Source organism: Dryobates pubescens, chromosome 16 (genome assembly GCF_014839835.1).
Source record: "Dryobates pubescens isolate bDryPub1 chromosome 16, bDryPub1.pri, whole genome shotgun sequence".
NCBI classification, from domain to species: domain Eukaryota; kingdom Metazoa; phylum Chordata; class Aves; order Piciformes; family Picidae; genus Dryobates; species Dryobates pubescens.
The window spans coordinates 2,046,313-2,059,460 of record NC_071627.1 but is presented as its reverse complement, the minus strand read 5'-3'; the positions used below and the strand labels follow the sequence as shown (position 1 = coordinate 2,059,460).

Below are 13,148 nucleotides of genomic sequence, written 5' to 3'. Positions count from 1 at the left end.
CGGCCAGCACGCTGCTGGTGCTTCCAGCACTGCTTGGAGGGCTCGGGGAGCTGCCTGGAACCCTCCTGTGGAAAGCTGCCTCTGACATAGCCTCTTGTGCTCCTGCTCACAGACGCAGCACGGCTGCAAGCCAGCAACCCCGGCAGCTGCCCCAGTCAGGCAGCTTGGACCCATGAGGAGTCAAACCTCCTCCCACCCGCGACCCAGCACTGCAGGGTTACCACCAAACCATGTCCCTAGGGGCCAGCTCCAGATGCTTTAATGCTCCCAAGATTCTGTGAATCAGGGGGCCCAATGCCAGGACGTGCCCCTGCAATACAGCTCTCAAGGAGCAGGTCCAAGAGGGCTCCTCTGAAGGCAACTGCCCCACGTGGACTGCTGCAGACGGAGAAGTGGAAAGGAGGCCAAGCAAGGAAAGGCAAACCCTGAGCCTTTACCGTCCAGCCTGTGGCGGTCTGATGGAGCTGGCCTCTGGTGACGGCAGCAGAGAACATCAGCACCGTGTCCAGGACCAGGTGGAAGTGGCCCTCAGCAGCATGGGACACAGCAGAAACTACTCCCTGCAACCACAAGGAAACAAGAAACCCGGCACTGGGTGACCAGCGAGGGAAGCAAGGGGGGAATGGCAGCAACGTGGAAGGAAGGAGGTCTGGAGCAGCCTCCCTCTGCCCTGCAACAAGCAGAGTTCTGCTCAGGACAGGAGCATCTCCTCACCTGGGCCTCGGGCAGCTCCACAAGGTCTGCCTCTTGGAGGAACCTCAGCACCTGCCCTTGGACATGGACGAGGTCCTGACAGCCTGCCAGCGCTGTCCCAAGAGCCTTGTAGAGGAAAAGCTGGAAGAGAAGAGGCCCAGCCAAAGATGCAGCCTTGGCAGCAGGCCGGCCCCACACGGCCCCAACCTCCCCCCGCCGCACCGGTGCCAGCCCCAGCCCTGGCACGGGGCAGGAGACAAACCTTCTGCCAGGATCCAGGGGCAGAGCTGCCCAGCTGCTGGCTCAGTTCCCGGCTCAGGTTCACGCTCCAGGCCTTGTCCTGGATGTGCTCCAGTGACGCTCGCAGGAGCTGGGGGGAACAGGAGAGGCAGTTGGGCTTCCCCTCCCCTTGGCCAGAGCCCTTTCCACACCTCTGTGGCCCAGGACACTGCTGGGGCAGAGCTGCCAGCAGCGGCCGGCTCTGGGTGCCTACACAGGTGCCTCCCACCCCTTTGCCTGCTCCTCTTTTCCCCCTCTCTTGGTGCCCCCCCAGGGGTGCTGTACCTTCAGCACACGCTGCTCCCACTCCCCCGCAGAGCCCAGGGATGTCTCGGGGCTGCCTGCAAAGCAAGACAAAGCAAAAGCTCTTTGCTGCTCTTCAAGCTGCCACCAAAGATGAGCCCAGTGGTCCCTGGGCCATCAGGCTGCAAAGGCCCTACAAGCACCTAGGCCTGAGCCCTTGTGAAGCCAAGCACACAGAAGGATCCCAGGGCCATTTGTCAGATTCAGGCTGGGCAGAGATGCGCAGACTGGGGCTGGTCCCCACTGCTTGCCTGCAGCTCCCACAACGGCTGCAGCCACCGTGTCCCAGCACAGCCCAGCAGCACACAAGTTCTCCTCCATGAGCAGCCTGCCCATTTGCAGCCCCTCTGCCAGCCTACTGCCAAGGACAGCTGCTGCAAACCTGCCTGGGGACTTGGTCCTCCAAAGCCAGGAGCTGCACCCCCTCTAGGAGCGCCAGTTCTGTCCCTTCCCCAGACACTGTCCTTGGCTGCACCCAGACCTGCCCTCGGGGACAGCAGCCCCCAGCCTCAGCGCTGCCTCCCTGCGAGGGCCAAGGCAGCAGAGCAAGCGGTGAGGAGCTGGCACAGTCCCCCTCCCTCAGGCTGGGAAGCTGCATTTTCCTGCTGCCCCTCCCTCCCCTCCAGCCTCTCCTTCCCCACCCGCACTTTACCTGCCAGCTGCTGCAGCAGGAGGGGGATCTGGGTCGCCCACGCTGCCTCCAAGGCGCCGTGGATCCTACTCTGCAGAGCCTGCAGCAGCTGCAAGGCGGCGACTGCGCGTTCCCTGCTCTGGGAAGGCTCTGCCACCATCACCTGGGCCAGGGCAGGAGAGAAGGCTCCTCAGCCACAGTGGCTGTGCCAGCAGCAAGCTCGGGAGCCGGGCGCCGCCCAGCCGGCAGCCGCTGCCTTCCCCGGGCTGCTGCCAGCCCCGAGCAAGGCTCCCCGCCGGGCCGCGGCAAGCACCGGCCTGCTGCCTCCTCCTCGGGGGCTCCCAGCACTGCCGTCGGCAGTACCACAGCCCCGGGCTCTCCCAGCAACCCTGGCCAGCAAAGCCCCTTCCTCAGAGCCCAGCTACTCACCAGCACTCGAGACAGCAGGCTCTGGGGAGCCGGCAGCTGGGCTGTGGGCAGGAAGAAAGCATCATGGAATCATGGAGGTGCAGAAAGGGTTGGCTTGGGAGGGACCTTGCAGAGCATCAAGCTCCAACTCTCCTGCCACAGGCAGGGACAGCTCCCACTACACCAGCTTGCTCCAAGCCCCAGACAGCCAGCCCTGGAACGCTCCCAGGGAGAAGGTCTCCACAACTTCTAAGGGCAAGCAGGGCCAGTGTCTCACCGCCCTGGTGCCGAAGGATTGCTTCCTTCCATCCAGTCCCCATCCTCCATCCTTCAGTTTCAAACCCTTACCCCTCGCCCTGCCACCACACTCCCTGATCAAGGCTCCCTCCCCACCTTTCCCGTAGCTCCCCTTCAAGTGCTGCAAGGGGCTCCCTGGAGCCTTCTCCGGGCTGAAGGGACACCCTGCCCACACCCAGCAGCACTCCCTGGGGCTCCTACCTTCCTCCTGGGAGTCCATGGCACCAGGCTCCTCCTCCTCTTCACATCCTCTCTCCAGCCTCTCAAGCAGGGCTCGCAGGCAGCGGGACAGTGGCACCACCAAGTCACTGTACTGGGCCTGCACCACGTAGTGCAGCAGCCTCGGCCACAGGAGCTGCGGAGAAGAACCAGGCAGCTCCCCACATGGGCATCTCCACTCGGCCCCAAGGCAAAGAGGAGGCTCTGCTGTCCCTCAGCCTCCTGTGGGGGGGAGGCTCAGGGCGTGAGAAAGGACGAGGAAAAATGCCCCAAAGGCAACAAATGGCCACAGGACCAGGGCAGAGGGCAACTTACTTTGGGCATCCCTCTGCGAGACACATCCAGTGAGCCCAGGATGTCCACGCACAGGGCTCGGAGCGCTCCAGCGTCTTCCCAGGGTAAAACCCAGCCTGGCACCTGGCAGACAGTTGGCAAAAGCTCTCTTCCTCAGCTGCCAGCCGCCAAGGCTCGGGCACAGCCCCAGCAGCGCCCCTGTGCCAACAGGACAGCCGCAGCGGCTCCCAGCGCAGCAGCCCAGCGCCGCTCCCAGCCCCGGCTGCCCCGCTCTGCCCTCACCAGGCTGCACGACGCCCGCTGGAACTCGGTGAAGACGTGCCCCAGCACATCCCATGGCCAGCAGCTCTGGCAGCCGGAGCTGAGCAGCTCCCTGATGAACTCCAGCACTGCCCTCCGCACCTGCCAGGGCACAGGGTGCTTACCACCTCCTGCTCCACAGCCAGAGGGGAGCTGCCTTGGCCTGGGGACAGCCTCTGGGTCTCACAGAGAGCTGACAAGGCCATGGCAGAAGATGTTGCTCCTGGCTTCACAGGTGGCCTTGAGCAGCAGCCTGCAGGTGCATTTGCCCTGCAGAGCACAGCCCCCCTCCCCACTGCACTCAGCCACTTCCAGCACACAGCACACCCTCAGGCCCCCCAGCCCTGCCCCAGACAGCAGCAGCGTCACCTCTCACCAGCAGCTCTCTGGGGAGCAGGAAGAAGCAGGGGAAGGGAAAGCAGCCCAAACTGCTGCTTCCTGCCACGGCCTTGCCAGGCTCTGTCCCGAGGGAAAGGGTTTCCCTGCCTGCCCTGCAGCACCATCCCTTCCCAAACCAGCTCACCTGGGGGCTGGGGTCGTGGCTCAGCGACTGCACAGCCTCCACCATCCGGGGCAGCTTCTCTCTGACCGCAGGTGCTGCAAGAGATACGGAGAGCTGTGCCACTGAGGCAGAGCCCCCTGGCAGAAGGGATCCCTTGATGCGCCCAAGCATCCAGTGGGATGGAAAAGTGGGGCCTGGCTCGGGCTTCACAGGAGGCAGCGGGGAGGCAGAGCCACCCTCTTGGCAGAGGCAAGGCCACCTGGTGACAGGAGAAGCAGAGCAGCTCCTTTAGGCACCAGCCTGCCCTGTTCCTCAGCTGCCAGCATTGTCCCTGCCGTGAGGCCACTGCCAGCTGCCCGGCAGAGCTCCATCCCTGTGGCAGGCGTCAGCTGGCCTTGGGAACCTGCTCCTTGCAGCTCCTCGGGCTGCAGGGGCACCAGCTGCAGCCCCTTCCTCCTCTCAGCCCAGCAGCCCCGAGCCCTGCCTTGTGCCCCTGGCCCCTGGCACTCACTGTCAGCGCGCAGCAGTGCTCCCAGCAGGCCCAGGGCTGCTGCACGCCCGGCCTGGCTGCCAGCGCTCAGCTGGGACTGCAGGAAGACCAGCGTCTCCTCGGGGCAGGCTGGGGCTGCAGGGAGCAAATGGAGTTCTGCAGGAGCAGGCAGCTGCCTCTGCCCGCCCAGGGCTGGCACACAGCGGCCCTGGCACGCTGGGGCCTCTCCCGGGGGCTCTCCTTACCCTGCAGCACGAAGCAGCGGGACAGCAGCGCCCGGTGGGCAGGGCCAGGCTCCTTGCACACGCCAGAGAGCTGTGGGCACAAGGTCCCAGTTCCAGAGGGGCAGCTCTGGCCCCTCCACGGCAATTCAGGGCCGCGGGCCCCAGGCTGGTGGCGGGGCCAGGGCTGCCCTTACCTGGCGGTGCACAGCACTGCTGATGGCAAGAGAGGTGCCCTCTGGCACTGGGCTCCCAAGTCCTTCCAGGATCTCCAGGACGTAGCTGAGGCTCTACAAAAGGATGGGGCAGGAAAAGGAGGCTACAGCCACCGAAAGGCACTTGGGATGGCAGGAGCTCGGCTCTGCTCTCACCCAAAGAGCCCAGGAAGCCTCAGGTGTCCTCTGCTCTCCCTCCTCCTTCTGCCAGAGCTTCCCAGCTCCTCCTGGCACCCCACAGCTCCCCAGTGCCTCCTGCTACTCGCCCAGCCCCAGCCCAGCAGCCATGCCGCGCCCTGCAGCACCTCTCACCTTGGAGACCCGGGAGGTGTCTTGGACCTCCTGATACTGCTGCAGGAGCCAGGGCAGCTGCTGCCAGGCCTGCTCTCGGTGCTGCTTCCCCTGCAGAAGGAGTCCCATCATGGCGGCCATCGCCCCGACAACAGCCTGCTTGTCCTGCAGAAGGAAGGCAGAGGCCCTGCTTGCAGCCTGCAGCTCTGCCTGCTGCTCAGCGGCCCCGGGACACCAGCCTGCCCTTTCCCTGTGCCCTGCAGAGCTCACTCCAGAGAGGACATCTCCCCAGCCCACACCCCAGCCCTGCCTGCAGCAAGGCCCCAGGCCTGGAGAGCAGCACTTCTCACCTCCTCCTCCTCACAGCCCAGCCAGTTGGCCACCATGTAGCAGAAGGCAGGGTAGAAGTCGTCACAGAGCTGCGCTGCCCGGGGCCCGGGGCAGGAGCCTTGCTCTGGGCTGCAGATGCACCTCTGGACCCCTTTGGACCACTGCTCCAGAACTGCCCCAGCAGAAAGGGACAGGCAGCACGTGAGAGGCTGCAGCAAGGCAGGGGCACAGACCCACCGCATCCTCTAGGCTGGGCAAGACCCTGGAGGTCATCGAGCCCAAGCCTCCAGCCAGGAGATGCCACGGAGGGAGGCAGCCAGAGCCAGCCCAGCCCCTGCCCGGGACACTCACCGCAGCAGGCGGCGCGCAGCACCCGGCCGCTCCCCGCCTGGCTCATGGCGGCGTGCAGGGCAGGCAGCGTCACCCCCACGAAGGGCAGGCACCGCAGGGCTGCAGAGGAGGCAGGGACACGGGGGTCCAGAGGGGCACCGAGAGGCATGGCAGAGGCCCTCTGTGCCGGGGCTGACGCTGCTGGGCCATGGGATGTGCCAGAGGGCACGGGGAAGGCTGCCCTCCCCTGGCAGGGCACAGGGAAGCCCTCTGGGCACGTGGGGAGGCCAGCAGCGGGCAGAGACCCTGCGCGGTTAGCTCTCTGGGCACCGGGGCCGGGCCGCGAGGGCAGAGCTGCCGGCTGGCCCTGGCACGGAGCGAGGGGGCAGGGCGGCGCCGGAGCCCCCAGTTCAGCAGGCAGCCTTTGGGGAGGGGCAGGGTTCCTTGTCCCCTTGGCACAGAGCCCCGTGCCCCCCCGGGAGGCCGAGAGCGCCTTACCGTAGCTGCCGGCCATGCTGCCCAGGCTGAGCAGCACAGGCTCCTTAGGCTCCTTCCCCAGGGCCTTCAGCTGGCTCTGCAGCTCGGCCATGACAAAGTGGAAGTGGGAGCGGGCCAGGGCCAGCAGCATGTCGCCAGCAGCCACCTTCACCTCATCTCTCACCCCCTGCAAAAGCCACACAGGTGAAACACTCCTGACACCAGGCCCAGCCCCTGGCACAGGCCACACCCCACAGCTTCTCCCTTAGCTCCTCTCTGACTGACTCAGCAACCCTGGCAGAGAGCTTTAAGGGTCACCCACTCACATTAAGGGCCCAAACCCTCCTTTTGAGGCCCAAAGTCTGATTCTGAAGGGTCAAATAGGCATTGGAAGAGCCTAAACCCTCGGCTTCAGAGTGAAAATCCTCAGCTTGCAGGGTCTAAACCTCTCCTTTCCAACCCACAGCCTTTTTAAGGCGTCACACTTGCATTTTTGGCCTCTAATCCATCACTTTCAGGGCCATAAGCCTCTCTCTCTTTCCAAAGTCTCATTATTGGCTTCTGAAGCCTCATCTTTGGCACCAAAGCCCTGTTTTTATAGGCTAAGCACCAATAAGTCTCAGAGCCTAAGGCCTCATTTTCATCTCCAAAGCCTCATTGTCAGGGGCCAAAGTGCCATATCCAGGATCCAGCCCATCTTGGCTTGGGCCCCAGGTCTCACTTTGGCCCTTTGAATGCCCATTTCAGGGTCTCAAGGGCAATCTGGCTTTGCAGGGCAGAAAGCCTCTCTTGCAATTCTGACAGCCTTGTTTGTACAGCCCAAAGCTTGAGTTTGCTCAAGGCCCACAGCCTTGGGTTTAGATCCCAAAGCGCTCAGCTTTAGGGACCGAGAAGCTCTTGGAGGCTCCAAAGCCTCCTTTTTAGGGCCTAGAGCCTCATTTTGTGGGTGAGAATTGCCAGCCTGGGAGTACAGTCCCTCATTTGCAGGGTCCAAGCCCCTCTTTTACAAGCCATGCCTGTCCTGCCCTGTGTGGTGTCCACGTCACACTGCTGCTTTGGGGTGGCACATCTCTCTTCTGGCTCAGGGAGACAGGAGGGGAGCCCAGCCTCCAGCAGGACACTGCACAGGGGACACAAGCAAGGGGGCCACAGTCACCGAGCAAGCCTGCTCTCCAAACCTCACTTGTGCCCGTGCAGACCCTCTTCTGCAGCTCAGGAGGCCTCCCAGGCAGCCAGAAGGCTGCCAGCGGCCACTGCCCCGGGCACAGCCCCACAGCAGCTGGCCACAGGCATCCTCGGGGCTCTGACCTGCTCAGGATCTGCAGCCCCTCAGCGTGAGCCAGGGGGTCTTCCAGCTGAGCCCAGACTGCCTTGTCCACCAGCAGCTCCATCCATTTCTGCTCCATGCACTTGTCCAGCAGCAGCTCCAGAGCCAGGAGGAAAACTCTGGCAGAAGACACAGAGGCCAAACAAATCCAGACCCAGCCAAAGCAAACCAAGATGCCAACCCAAAGAGCGCTGGAGCCGCAGCAGCTCGGGGGCAGGCTCCCCTTTAGCAGAGCTAAACAAACACCCCTCAGCTGATGCCTCCAAGCCCTGCCCAACCTGGCCTTTAACGCTGCCGGCGAGGGGACGGCCACCACTTCTCTGGGCAGCCTGCTCCAGTCTCTCAGCACTCCCACAGATGAGAATTTCTTCCCTGGGCCCAATCTAAATCTTCCTCGCTTAGCTTAAAACCATTTCCCCCGGTCTTGGTGCTACTGATCTTGGGCAAAGGCCTTTCCCCAGCTGTGTTTTCAGCCCAACTTCATGACTGAAGGGCTGCTCTAAGGTCTCCCTGGTGCCTTCTCTTCTCCAGGCTGAACAAGCCCAGCCCAAGAGACTGGTTCTGCTAGGAGAGGTGGCTCCAGCCTCCTGAGCATCTTTGTGGCACCTGCCTGCAGGGCTTCTCCTCAAGGCCATCGAGGCCTTCAAGGCCCGGCCGTCTCCAGCTGTCCCTGGAGCAAAGCTGCCTCTCCATGCCCAGCGTTCCACGGGCACACTTCAGAAGGCTGGGAAGCAGCAGGGGCAGCAGCTGCCTGAGCTCCTCCGTGCTCCTCCGGACAAAGAGCACCTCGCAGATGGCACGGCTGATCTGCAGGGGACAGGACCACCGAGGCCCTGCTCAGGCAAAGCCTTTTGCCACCAGCCTGCCTGGGCAGGGCCCCTCTCTGCAGTTTCTGTCCCTTCAGCCACAGCCTCGTGGCTCAGCAGCACAGAACTGCCCCAGTGCCCCGCACCCCTTGAGGCTGTCTCAGCCCAGTGCCCTGGGAGTCTCCACGGGCAGAGGGCACCCAGCCCCTGGCAGCGCAGGAGGAGCCAGAAGCAGCCGCACAGCTGCAGAACCCTGCCTGCCCTGGAAGGTACCGTCAGAGGCTCCAGAGCAGCCTGCTGCTGGTGCTGCTCACACCCAGAGCAGCTGGGCCTCAGCAGGGTCTCTGCCGCTTGCTGGAGTTTCTCTGCCAGGCGGCTCAGGATGGGAACCCCGAGGATGCTTCGCCCCAGGCTCCTCCACAGCTCCACCGTCTCCCTGCAAGGCAAGAGACCTTCACCCCTGAGCCCATCTCTCACAATCAGAAGATGCTTTGGGCTGGAAAGGACCTGAAAGATCATCTCATTGCACCCCCCCTTTGCCATGGGCAGGGACACCTTCCACCTGACCAGCTTGCTCCCGGTGGGCCTTGCACACTTCCAGGCATGGGCATCCACAGCTTCTCAGGCCAAGCCAGCCCAGTGTCTCAGCACCCTCACAGCCAACAATTGCTTCCTTCCATCTAACCTCAATCTTCCCTCTTCCAGTTCCAAGCCATCACCTCTCTTCCTCTCCCTCACAGCCCTGCAGAGCCCTCAGGCTTTCTCCTCACCTGCAGTGGGCCTTACAGCCCCCTGCTGAGAGCACAGGCAGGAGCAGACAGCCTGGCCACCCTCAGCTCTGCAGGCAGAAGGCTGCTGCACAGGCCCCCAGGGCGAGCAGGCTGCAGGCCGTGTGTGTGCCCACACTGGGAAGCAGGCAGGGCACAGACCTGTCCATTGGCAGCCCTCTCTGGAGGAGGCTGCTGAGCAGAGGCTCCTGGTGAAAGTAGGCGAGGAGGAAGACGGCGTGGAGCAGACAGGGCCTCAGGCTGCTCTGACCCATGTAGGCCTGAAGGGTGCTCAAGATTTGTGGCATCTGAATGGAAGAAGAGCAGAGAGAAGGGCTGGGGGCAGCCTTGAGCCCTCCTGCAGCAGGGCACAGGCAAAGGAACAGTGCCTGCTCCCTTGGCACCCAGCCCAGACCCAGCTCCAAACCTCAGCCCTCCCACTCTGCCTGACCCTGGCTCCTGTCCGAAGCTGAGCACGGGCAGGACCTGGGCCAGCAGGAGGCCCGGGACAAGAAGTGTCCTTGTCCCCAGCTGGAGCAGAGGCCAGCAGCAGTGCTAATGCAGCACTCAGCCCAGCAGAGCCCCCGGGCTGGGCTGTTTCCCGAGTCCACGCCAGCTGCACAGGGCCTGGTGCAGCAGCCAGCAGCAGAGCTGGCAAAGGGCAGAGGAAAGCAGAGCTCCTTTACCTGCTGGCCTGCTCCCTCTCTGCACTCCACCAGGAAGGTGAACACCCACTGCGACGGGACCCCCGGCCAGAGAGCCCTGCCAGGCAGCCGGCTGTCCAGGGCGGCTCTCAGAAAGTCCGTGGCCTGTGCTGGAGGGATGCATCTGCAAAGAGCCTGCAGAGGAGGCAGGGCCAGCAGAGAGTCACAGCTCTGCTCCAGCCCTTGGCAGAGCAGAGGAACCCTCAGGGGACTGCGAGCTGGGCAGCCACGGCGGGCATCGCTTGACCCCCCTGTGCTGCAGACACAGCTCTTTGCATCTGACACAGCTAAGCCCACCTGCAAGTCTCTGCCCCACGGTGGTGTCTGCTTAGACACCAAAGCTGCCTTCTGAGCAGAGCACTCCACACCCCCAGGGTCTGCTCCAGCCTCAAGGACAGGCTGGGCTCAAAGCCTCCTGCTGCTTGCTGACCGGAGCTCTGCTGGGCTGCTGCCTCTGGAGGCAGCAGACGCTCAACTCTGGAGGGGAGCAGGGGGCCGTGGAGAGTGCAGGACCTGGGCCCCCAGGCCCTTCTCTTTGGGCCACTTACCTTTGCTATGGTGCCACGGGCCTGCACCACAGCCCTGGGGTCTGGGCTGCTCAGCGCCTCGCACAGGACCCTGATCTCCTCAGCCTGAGGCACCTCCTGCGTGGCCTTGGCTGGAGGAAGCACAAGGGAAAAGGAGGAGTCAGGGCTCCAGAAAGCCCACCTCTGGCCCCAGACACTGATGAGGGAGAACCCAGCTGGTGGCAGTGAAGGCCACAGGGGCCCCCAGGTTCCAGAACTGTCCACAGCAAGCAGGACCTGAGCCCAATGAAAGGCTGAGAAACCCTGGGCTGGAAAGAGCCCTCCTCCTGCTCCCACTCTTTCCTAGGGCATCAGGCTTCCAGCAGCCTCTGCCCCCAGCAGCTGCCTCCCTCCTTCCCACACGGGCCAGCAGCGTCTCTGGGAGGCAGGAAACCTCCCTGGGACTTCCTCAGCACAGGCAGCACAGGAGCTGCTGCTGCCTGAAGGGGAACCCTTGCAGCACAGGAGGAGGCTGCGGCTCAGCTCCCTCCTCCCTGCCCACTTTGCTCTGGGCAGCAAATTGCTTTCCTCTCCTGTGCTCAGGCAGCCTCTGAAACACCTGGCCCCTCCTGCAAAGCCAGTGTTCTGAGCACCCCCTGCCTCTCCTGCAACGTGGAGGGGACACACGGTGGGGGGAGGGAGGACAGGCCTCAGCACTGCTGACAACCTCCTGCTCTCAGCCAGCAGAGGGGCATGGCCCTGACCCCCCAACCTCACAGATGCCCCAGGGAAGCTGGACTCTGTGACCAGCTCCCAGGGATCCTTCCTGAGATGGCTGCTCCCCAGCACAGGGATACCGGGGCGGGGGGCACAAACCCAGCTCAGCACCCTGCCTCCCACTGCCCTCCCGGGGACAGGGCCTGGACCCAAGGGCCCCCACTGCTGCCAGGCCAGAAAGGGAGGGGAGGATCAGGCTGAGCAAGGCTGGGAAGCTCCTGCTCATAGAATCACAGAATTGTCAGGGTTGGAAGGCACCTCAAGGCTCAGCCAGTTCCAACCCTCCTGCCGTGGGCAGCGACACCTCACACTAGAGCAGGCTGCTCACAGCCACATCCAGCCTGGCCTTCAAACCCTCCAGGGATGAGGCTTCCACCACCTCCCTCCCTGGGCAACCTGTGCCAGTGTCTCACCACCCTCATGGTGAGGGTGGCTCTCCTCACCTTGCATTTGGAGAAGGGAGCCAAGGCAGAACCAGGCCATCCGGCGGGACATAGCCAGGCAGTCACTGCTCAGAACCCCCAGCAGTCCCACCAAGGAGCCAAGCTGTTTGCCAGGACCTCCTCCCTGCAGGGCAGAGCAGCAGGAAAGGGGTGGCAGGCAGCCCCAGCACCCACTGGCCACTGCCACCCATCCTGCTCCCTGAGCAGCAGGCGGCCAGGGTGGGGATGGGAGGGCTGCCCCAGCAGCCCAGCAGTCCCAGCCCCCAGCCAGGCAGGGCTCCTGGCCAGGCCGTGACTGGTGCCAAGGGGGCAGCAGGGCGTGCAGGGGGTCCCTACTCACCATGAGCTCCGGACACTCCTTGCAGGCCCCCAGCACACGCGCACAAAGCCACAGGGCTCTCTCCTTCTCCTGTTCCTTGCCGGATCTGAGCCAGCCCTGCAGGACCTGGGCCGGGGGCATCTCTCTCACAGCAGGCACCTTGCCCTCCCCGAGACCCCTCTTCCTCCTTCTCCAGCTCCCGCCTGCCGCAGCCCCCAGCCCCACCGAGCCCTGGCACCGCAGCCTCCCCCTCCTCGCTCCCTCGGCCGCCTCTGCCCTGGGCCAGCTGCTGCTTCCCGGCTGGCAGCGCCCCGCCTTGGCCTTCCCCAGGCCCAGCTCAGGGCTGCCTCGTGGCTTTGCCTCCAGCTGGACCCACTGCTCTGCCTGTCGCCAGGCTGTCGTGGCCAGGCGCTGCCATGCCCCAGCTCAGCCCCCGGCTCTGGCCAGGTGTGAGACGCAGCCAGGAGCCAAAGCCTCACTGTGCCTTGTCTCCACCTCCTGCCACCCACTGAGGCCACGACTCTCTGTGCCCCACGCAGTCGCCCTCTTGCCCCATGGCTACTCACGTGGAGCACATCCTCCAAGCTGGCAGAGCTGCTCTCTGCCTCCAGGAGGGTTTCCATCAGCTGGCCCAGATCCTGCAGCAATCCCCTGTGCAGGGACTAAAAGCAGGAGAGGAGAAGCTGAGCTGCTGCCCTGCAGGGGCTGCCAGGACACACTGAGCTGGGCTCCTGAGCCAGGGCTGGGCAGGCACTGCCCGTGGCTACCTGCATGTTCTCAGCTGCCCTCGCTGCCTTCCTTCTCCTTGTCACCTGCCCCTTGCAAGGAGAGGACACCACAATCCGGCAGCACACTGCCAGCAGGCTGAGAGCTTCCTCCCTGCTCAGAGGAGGCCTCAGCTTGCTGCACAGAGGGAAAAGGCAAACAGACAGGGGATTTACCAGCCTTGTGCGGAGTGCCTCAAAACACAGCTGGCTTCCTCCTCGTCCAGGGCCCCAAATTCAACACCCCTCCCCTGCCAGCGAGGCTGGCCTGCAGCTCCAGCAGTTCCTGCCTCCCCTTGGGCAGCAGGCAACCCCCCACCCCCCGGGCTAGAAACCCCTGAGGCTCCCTCCAAAACGGGCAACACCCTCCCACTCCACAGCCCCCGCAGCTCCTGGCCCCATGCTTCAGGTCCCTGGGGCTGCCCCAGCCAGCTGGCCTGGGGCCACTGCGAGGC

The 13,148-nt window shown here is 64.2% G+C and overlaps 1 long non-coding RNA gene across 1 annotated transcript; it reads right to left on the bottom strand.

The window, feature by feature from the left end:
• Nucleotides 1–11,958: 11,958 nt before the first annotated feature.
• On the bottom strand, nt 11,959–12,769 carry LOC128897905 (uncharacterized). The gene is made up of 3 exons (XR_008462634.1): nt 12,697–12,769; nt 12,496–12,591; nt 11,959–12,055 (listed from the first exon to the last, which is right to left on the bottom strand). It is a non-coding gene; the product is annotated as an uncharacterized LOC128897905 (long non-coding RNA).
• Between the last annotated feature and the right edge of the window lie 379 nt (nt 12,770–13,148).